The following is a 9,818-nucleotide window of genomic DNA, read 5'->3' as shown; positions in this document are numbered from 1 at the left end:
CTGGCCGCAGTGGGCATCATAGTCACCAGTCATTACAGTCGTTATGGCATTACGGTCGCTGGTTTTTTTATATATATAGATAATGGCCCCAAAGTACAAGAGCAGTTTAAACTTTATCACAAGTATGTATGTATAGGAAAAAACATAGCTTACATAGAGTTTGATACTATCTGCAATTTCAGGCATCCACTGGGGGCCTTAGAACATATGCCCCATGGATAAGGGAGAACTATTCTATTTCAATCATTGCTCTAAATGTCTGTCTTCACAGTCTTCTACTAGATATGAGCTCCTAAAGGCTATTTCTAAAGGGACATGTCTCTGCCCTAGCCGGTTTGGCTCAGTAGGTAGAGAATTGGCCTCCAGATTGAAGGATCTTGGGTTCGATTCCAATCAAGAGCACATAACTCAGTTGCAGGCTCGAACCCTAGCCCTGATCAGGATGCGTGTAAGATGCAACCAGTTGATGTCTCTCTCACATCGATGTTTCTCTCTCTGTGTCTTTCCCCCTCGCTTCCACTCTCTCTAAAAATCAATGGAAAAATATCCTTGGTTGAGGATTAAACAAAAAATAAAATAAAGGGACATGTCTGATTCTTCTTTGTGTGCCCAGCACCTTGCACAATACCGAGAACAAATAGAGACTCAATAAGTCTTTGTTAAATGATTTCATGAACATCAGTGTTCAAGAGACCTAAAGTAAGGAGATGATGGAGGTTTTGATGATTCAATGATATGCCTGTCACAAAAAAATCAGATGATCACAAACAATAAAATGGGTACTATAGTACTCACAACAGATAGAACCGTGGCCCTAAGTTCTAGGCTTTAGTCTACCTTTGATTGGCTCCAGGGGCAGGGTGCATCGCTATTTTCTATTGCCTCCTTTATAATACAGGACCTAGTTCACCAACATACTAAAGTCTTAGAAGTTTGTAAACAATGCGATGTTGCTTAAAGTATAAGAAATGCAACATTGCTGAATATTCCTTCCCTTCGCAACCATAAAATGATGCTGTGCCCTGAGGCTTAGTTCCTAAACCTCTTCTTTTCTCTCTCATTCAGTCCAAAAGTCATTTATTTGATCTTTGGAGAAAAACATTACCAGAGCTGAGATTTGGAAAGTCTCACTTCTAGTGACTCAGTACTCATAAGCCTATCTGTCTCATAGGTCTGAATTTGCATAGATGAAGCTATACATGTCTTGTGAGGAAAGAAACACCCTATCTTCTCTGCCTAGAGTCCCAGAATAAAATAAAATAGTTTATCTGATTCTAGACATAGAGAAGACTCGTTATATCCCTCTGCATAACTCTGAATTCCTTCTCTGTGAGGCCGTGGGTCATAGAGCACATGTAAGCATGATGATATGTGGCAGTCACTACAAGCACTGGGATCTCTTCACATTGGACAAGGGATCACTTGCTGGTATTGGTCCTTGTGTTGAAAAAATAAGCAGTAAAGCAGAGCAGCAGACTTTTAAAGGATCTCTTTGCAAATAGGGGCTGAAACTGTAGGGTGCTTTGGTTAGTTGGAAGCTTTATTTGTACTTTGGCCTTGGCTTGGAAGGACAACATTTTGGAGATGCTCTTACCAGTAGTTAGTCAATGATCACTAAGGTAATTGGGTTCTCTGATGTGATGGATTGGAGTGCCTAAGAAGATGTCACTCGCAAATTTAATCTCGCTTAGTCTTAAAGCACCATCTTTCTTGGTCCAAAGAAAGACAAAGTCAGATGCAGGAGAAGAGAGTGATACAATATATTTTATACAGACCTTTCATTTGTAAATTTTAATAGGGCAGATAAAGTTTTATGAAAATGTTTTCATAACTAAGATATCTGGCATAATGCCAAAAAATAGAAAATTTAGATGTTCTTATTGATATCTGTGTTATATAGAACAAAAGGTAAATAAACCACTGTGATTCCTGTCTTCTTTTCAAAAAAAAAATTAGCAGTTCATTTCATCAGCAAATGTATATCTTTTGGTTATGTGAAACATATTTAAAAAAACTATTAATAACATTATAAAAATTATGTGCTAGAAAATTACAACAACCCAAATTCCTTGATCCTAAAAAAATCATGGCAAGTCTAATAGGAATCAGTGCTCAAATATTTTTTTTTAATTTTCCCTAAAAACCTATTGATGTTTTTGGAAATTACTTTTTTGGTTAGATGAAAGAACACCATCATGTACCAACATTACTTTGTGTCTAATATGAATTCACCTCAAAGTTACCTTCCCTAACCCATTTTCAGGTTTGCTCTATGGGCTTCTCCTGAAATTTTGATACTGCACATGAGTTTAAGAGCACAATGTGGCCAATCCTTTGCTTATTAGCAACCCAACGCCTACCACCATCCATATACGTCCCAGCCTACCTTATTGATAATGTGATACAGTTCTGACCAATGAGATATACGTTTTTATTAGGTGGGATTTCTGGGAGAGCCTTGGTATCTTCTAATTAAAAAAAAAAGTTAGAGGGATACATTTGGCTGGTATAGTCCTTTGCTTCTTCCCCCTTCCTCAATTTCCTGACTGGAATGCAGACATTTGGCCTGAAGGTACAATAGCCACCTTGTAACCATGAGGCAGTAAACAAGAGGATAAAGCATAAACAGAAGAGATGGCAGAGTAAGCTATAGGACAAGCTTGGAGTCTGATGGCATCACTGAAGCATCCTACCAGCCCTGAGCAACCTTCCCCTGAGCTTCTTATTGTGAGAAATAAATAAACCCCATCTCTCGAAGCCACTGTTAGATTTTATGTTACTATTTTCCAAACGCCTGATGAAAGTAAGAGCATGGGAAAAAATAACAATAAAGTCCTGACTTTTTAGAAATATGAGCAAAGCAAAACAAAATAGGAGAGCCAAGTAAGATTTTTAAGGCACAAAATCTAGTGGTAGTTGGAAGGGTCCGCCTTTCAAGCTAATACCAGCATAGACTGAGTTCCCTAAGTGAAGGGCGAAAGAGGTTCCTGAGACAGTGACTCCACGCATTGAGCTCCTATTACACCATTCTGCATTTTGAAATGAAGCATTTATAGTACTTTTAAGTCAAAACCTGTGTTTTAGGTCACAAGGGGGCAGGAGTAGGGGAGGACTGAGAAAGTGAAGAAGTTAAGGTTTCTAAGCTCTGATTCTGTTTATTCAGCTAGTTTCCAATGTCTTGCCTATGTATATAAAGAGAGAGAGAGAGAGAGAGAGAGAGAGAGAGAGAGAGAGAGAGAGAAATGCAGACGCTAATTGTTTGCCATTCATTTGCCATGCATCTATTCAGAGCTGCACATTCCTTGAGGTCAAAGACTGAGTCTTTTCATCCACTCTAGTGCCTGGCACATAGTGAGACATTCCATAAATGCTTGTTGAATAAATGAATAAATGTCATTTCTATTTAATTCTCCTGTTGCAAATATTTCAGGTTTAACTTCTCTAAAACAATAATTCATATAGTAAAAAAATTAATTCCTGATTTTTTTCTTCTCTATATTCCTTGACCTTTCCTCATAAAAACACCATTTGTCTCCTAATATAGCTCCAGTTTCATTCCCATTGGAAGGGTCTATGAGGAATCTATTGCTGTAAATAGAATAAATGAAGAGGGCAAGAGTTCTGCATCCTTACATTTGTCTCCTAAGAGTCTCTACTCCATTTCTGCTGCTTCTCTGCCTTCTGAGGGTAAATGGAACAAAAAGCTAACACAGTAGTTAATGAGAAAATAATCAGCTATTGCCTTTATAACACACCCAGTGCCAAAAACATCCATGGGGATCCGTTACCAACACTGTCACACATAATTGCATCAATACCAGAGACGATAATATACAAATTAATTTGGATTCCATTTGTTTTAGACTTGGGGGGAGGGTTGGAATAATAGATAACCCCAGTGTTCTCTCTTTCACAGAAAATTGAAATAAACAGCTTTCTAACTATGGATGAAGGAAGCTCCACCTGATAATTATTAAGCAAGCAGGGCTGAGAATCCGCACCAGGAGCTGATCCATTCACGGTGCTTTTTCATATGGATATGGCTCTGACTGATGTCAGCCACGCCATGCGCCATGCTGGGAACTTGAACACCTCTTACTCAGCATGGTGGCAGTGAGGTTGCTTTAAGCCTTGGGAATAATAATAACTTAAGTTTTTATAGTAGCTTTTAAGTCAAAAGATGTCTAAGTGATTTCCCCTACCCACCGGGTAAAACCTTTGTTTTCCCTTGCATTTTCAGAGCTTTGCAGCATGAATGTGAGATCATAACTACAAGTGGCCTAAGTGGCTCAGGAAGATGAAGGGCTGAGGGGAGGCAGAGTGAATAGCACGTGCTAAACAAACTGATAGCAGTGAGCTCCTAGAGGGAGCCACACATGGGGGAGGCTGCCTCTGGAGGCACTCAGAGGTAATCACTAGTGTTCACTGAAAGAGAAAGTGGAATTTAGCAGACCTCCAGGACAATTCCATCCCAAATTGGCACATTTAAACCCTCTGCAGGAGTGCCACTCAGAGCTTAATCTTCACCCCCAGCAGGAAGCCTCATTCTGCACCTTTCTCCAAGACGGAGCCCTCAGGCCTGCTCTTCCCTGGAAGGGCATCAGGGAGGAGTTGATGGCCCAATGAAGTAGCAGGGCCATTACTGAGACAGCTGGCAATATCCCCATGTTTTGTCATCCCCACGGCTCCATCACTACCATGGCTCTCAATGCACAGGAATAAAGCAGGGAAGGGAATGGTCAATTTAACCCAGCATCAAAGAGGTATATTCTAGGCAGCCAATGACTTTGTCAATAGGAACTAGTTGTCTTCATAAAAACCAAGTAGTTAATCATCCTCAAAAACCCCAAGAAGAGAAGGGGATGCAGGTGATTTCATGAGTGCAGGCTGGAGGAGGTATGAAGCTTGCTAAAGAAGATAGCAAGTATGGCTCACTTTAAGAATGGATGAACTTGCTGTTCAAGCCCTGTGATGCCAGCAGACCCAGGGGCCCAGACCTGACCCAATGCAAAGGGAGGGCCACTTCTCTTCCTCACACAGATATCACTAGAGAGGATCCCTGCAGTCCATCCGGATAAGTTCCCTGAAATGCTGACTGTGGGGTAAGGGTCAGCACCTGGCTTTTGCAGAGTCTGTGCAATAAAGACACAAACCACAAACTCTAGAGCCAAGCCTACCTGGGGCAGATTTTCAGCTTTGCCACTTGTACCTGGAAAATGCTTTGCAAATTACTTACACTCTCTGAACCTCAGCTTCCTCATCTATAAAATATCTATAAGGTTGCTATAAATTTAAATGACATGATTTATTAAAAGAACAAATTTTTTGGTGGTTTTTATGTTTAGATTCAAATTCCCAAACACTTAGAAAAATAGGCACAAAGCTCAATTAGATCAGTAAAGAAATTAATTGTAAAATCATTCTTAAAATGTTTTATACATGCCTTTTTAAAAGGGAAACAATGCATTCTTACAACATACCAAGAGAACCTATATCAATCAATGAAGTCACCAATTTCCATCTTTGATACTACTCTGATTAATTTTTTAATTTGATGACAATTTTATAATTTTAATTATAATTTTTTAATTTGATGATTAATTTGATGATAAATCCAATCCCAGGGGTTTCCCTGCTTTGCTTTCTCCTATCTCCCTAATCTATCACCAATGAATTTCTTGTAACCCACTCATGGGTCCTCTTTTGATTGCAGAGTATAAAAAAAGGTGCAAAACTGCCATTCTCTAAGAGCATTACCTCAACTATTGAGATTTTGCTTCCTGCCATTTGTCGACAGTTTGGCTCAAATAAACTCACAAAAATTCTTCACAGGTTTGAATGTTTCTAACATTGACAATAATAAAGCTGCTAGGAGAATTTTTTAAACACCTACCTGAATTTTAATGTTTGTCTACAAACTTTTAAGGTATCTATATATATAAAAGCCTAATATGCAAATTGTCCCCACAAGAGTTCTACCAGACTGATCACTTGCTATGACGTGTGCTGACCACCAGGGGGCAGCACGGGGTGAAGGAAGGCCCTAGCCAGCAGCTGGCAGCCGAGGAAGGGAGGCCCCGGCCGGCAGCTGGAAGGCCCTTGATCATGGGCCGTGCATGAATTTCATGCACCAGGCCTCTAGTTTAATATATTTAAGAAATCAAGCAAATAGTTACTTATACAATGAGTTTCTTAATGATACCCGCATCTATTCTTTGGTATTTTAAATTCAAATATAAAAATTAACATTAAATAGAATGCATCCAGAGACTCAGATGATTGGTTTAATTACTCGGTGCCTAAGTGTTCTGGTTAGTCTAAACAAAGATGAATGTGCTAGAAAATTATAGGAGAAGTAAATTTAAAAATGACCTCCCACAATTTGATTATTAAAATTAAAAAATCAATTTATACATATTCAACATGGCCAGTATCTTGTCCTTTTTCTCTTCTTCGAATCAATGTAGCAATAAATATGTACTGGATGTCTCCTGTGGCCAAGGCTCTATGACTGGAGCTATGGAACCAAGGGTTATCAGTGGATTCCAAATGTATCCTCATCTAGTTGAATGGTAGAAAAATGGGGTGCAGTCCTTTTAAGAATGTGATTTGAGTATCTTTATTGAGTGAGTCTCTTATTTGGAATTTCTCATCACTGTAATAGTGTCTATCTATTTATCTATCTTTCTAGCTATCTCTTGCCATGTTGCTAAAATGATTTAACAATGACTTACCAATTGGAGGGTAGAACCCAACAGACATTTTATCTATAGTTCATGCAATAAAGGGCCAGTACCTGGCACAAGAAGAGAAATGGAAGGGGGAAGAATATCTACTGATGGTTTACCAGGTGTTGGTGTCTCATATACAGTATTTTTCTTTAATCCTCACGATAACCCTAAAGTCAGATATGTATTATTATATCCATAGTACAAGTTAGAATACTGAAGTTAGAAAAGGTTAAGTGACTTCCCATTGTCATAACAAAGCACTTACAGCATCATTGTTTTTCATGAGGCTTCTACATGTGCATTACCCTTCTGTCCACAATTATCAAGTAAACTATAGGACTTACCCAAACTGCTGCAAAGCACTGAGAAGCATATAGCATATGAATAGAAGGTTGGGATTTAGAATTAGTCCTGCACTGAAGTCCATATTCTACCACTTACTCATTATAGGACCTTGGGCACATTATTTAATCTCTCTAGGTCTTAGTCTCCATATTCGTAAAAGCCAAAACAATTTACTTCATCACTATGTCATATTATGTGAGAGAATATATATAAAATACTTAGCCCAGAGTATGCCATATTAATACCAAAAGTGTATACAGTGGTTATTACTGTGCATTTTGGTTAAGAGTTTAAGCTCTCTCAACTACTGAGTCCAGTAAATATTTATTGCAACTAATATGCCATTGTTAGAATAACCCAGCCTTGTTTAAACATCTTTTGATGCTTCCTTATTTTATCTGTATGACTTATCTTAGACCTTAAAAAAGGTCCTTCCCAGCTAAAATAGCCAGAATAAAACCAGCCCTGCAAATGTTTAATTCAGATGCCTCATAAACAAAATAACAATAGATAATATTTTAGCTCTTATTTTGTACCAGACACTGTTCTAGGTGGCTTTAAATTATTAAATTTAATCCTCATAAAATCCTACAGAATAGATACTATTATTATTATCATCTCCATTATATATAGTTAGTATGACTTGAACCCAGGCTTACTCCAGTAATTCTAGCCACTACATGGCATTCTCCACATAGCATTAAAAGAAAATACAATGCATAAATTTTCTGGCTTCAGTAGAATCGAGTAGATTTAATAGCTCATAATATAAATCCAATTTCTTTATTCTATCCATAAGCCAATAGTTCAAGAAACCAGCTCTTTCAGATTTTAGACAACACAAATTTCATTTTGAAATATGAAATTCAAGGAACTTTCCCCCACTTCCACTCCCATCATGCGGCATGCATTAATCAACAGAAAACTCTACTCAATAGACATTATCTTTCATTTGTAAAATTCAGTTTGCTGTGGTTAATTTTTTAATGCTTCAGACTCAGTTTCAATTACCCTTGAAAAATTACAGATCTTATATATTAAATATTAAAACTTTCCTGTAAAATTGCATATAGTTAGTTCTTCCATTTAGAAAAATAGCACCATCTATATTTTAACTCTTTGCACCAAATCTTCCTTTTGCTAAAAGCAAAATCTTTGGGGTTAGAATCAAATATAGAAATCTTAAGAAGTCTAATAAATCAATACCTTTAAACAAATGATTCTGTAAATTAGTAGTATTTCAAAGGAAAACTAAGATTAGTACCTCAGAGCTTGCCAGGGTTATTGTCTTTAATGGACAAAATTGCATTGACACCCTGAAATCTTTAGTTTATAGCAAAGCTAATTAATTCACAGGAAATAACACTATCAAGTGATCAGAACAAAATAAAAACTGCTATGGGCAATTTAGTGTAACAGCCAAATATTGAGATATCACCAGATTGGCCCATAATCTATATATAAAAGCCTAATATACAAATTATCCCTGCAGGAGTTTGATCAGGAAACTGATCACTCACTATGACATGTGCTGACCACCAGGGGGTGGCACAAAATGAAGGACGGCCCTGGCCTGCGGCCAGCAGCCAGGGAAGGGAGGCCCTGGCTGGCAGCTGAAAGGCCTCGATCAGCCCTGATCAACAGCCAGGCCTACGGACCCTACCCGTGCATGAATTTTGTGCACTGGGCATCTAGAAATAAATAATCATCAAAAAGAAGAAGAAGCTAGAAGTCATAGAAAATTTAAGTAAATAATTTTCAAGGCCTTTCACGTAAGGGTTTTAAACTTTTGGATAACACTCCTAAGTTTTAACATTCTCCTATAAATTCATGCCTATAAAGAAGGTGAGTATCTTAAAATAAAAATCGTTTTTGTATTTTAAAAAATCACTGAAGTTCCTTGGGTTAGATCCAAAATGGCCTATCTCAATGTCATATTCAATTATGTATCAAATAGCTTTTTGTAAATTTTATTTATTAATCTAATCATTCATTCATTCCACAAATATTTGTCATTAGCTGTGGTGCAGTCATTATACTTGACACTGAGGATATGGAGGTGAATAAGAAAGATAACTTGCAAAGTTTGCCAACCCCATTTTATTTTTTTTTATTTTTTTAAAATATATTTTATTGATTTTTTTACAGAGAGGAAGGGAGAGGGATAGAGAGTTGGAAACATCGATGAGACAGAAACATCGATCAGCTGCCTCCTGCACACTCCCTACTGGGGATGTGCCCGCAACTAAAGTACATGCCCTTGACCGGAATCGAACCTGGGACCTTTGAGTCCGCAGGCTGACGCTCTATCCACTGAGCCAAACTGGTTAGGGCTCACCAACCCCTTTTAAAGGGAAATTTAGATATTAAAGAAGAGTGATAATAACTCTTAATTTACTAAAATGCTTTCCACAAATGTTATTTTATCTTCAGAACTTTTCTGTGAAGAAGCTAATGCTGTATCATTACTAGAGATGAAAAAACTGAGGTTCAAAGTTTTCAGGTAAATTGCTAAAGGTAACACTGCTAATTAAAAAAGTAGAACTTAACTGGAAAATTCAACTTCAAAATCCAAAATCATCCCATTGTATATTGTTTTAGTGTGCAGGCGGGAAACAAATGATGGATCCTCAAATAGTTAACCAATTAGTAATAATTTTTCTTATCAAACCTTCTGAGGAAAAAGACAAAAATAACACTGAATATTAGGAAATGGGTTTAATAGGTTTAAATGGGCCTAAA

Source organism: Myotis lucifugus, unplaced genomic scaffold (genome assembly GCF_000147115.1).
Source record: "Myotis lucifugus unplaced genomic scaffold, Myoluc2.0 scaffold_12, whole genome shotgun sequence".
Classification (NCBI taxonomy): Eukaryota; Metazoa; Chordata; class Mammalia; order Chiroptera; family Vespertilionidae; genus Myotis; species Myotis lucifugus.
Note: the sequence above shows the minus strand (reverse complement) of the source record.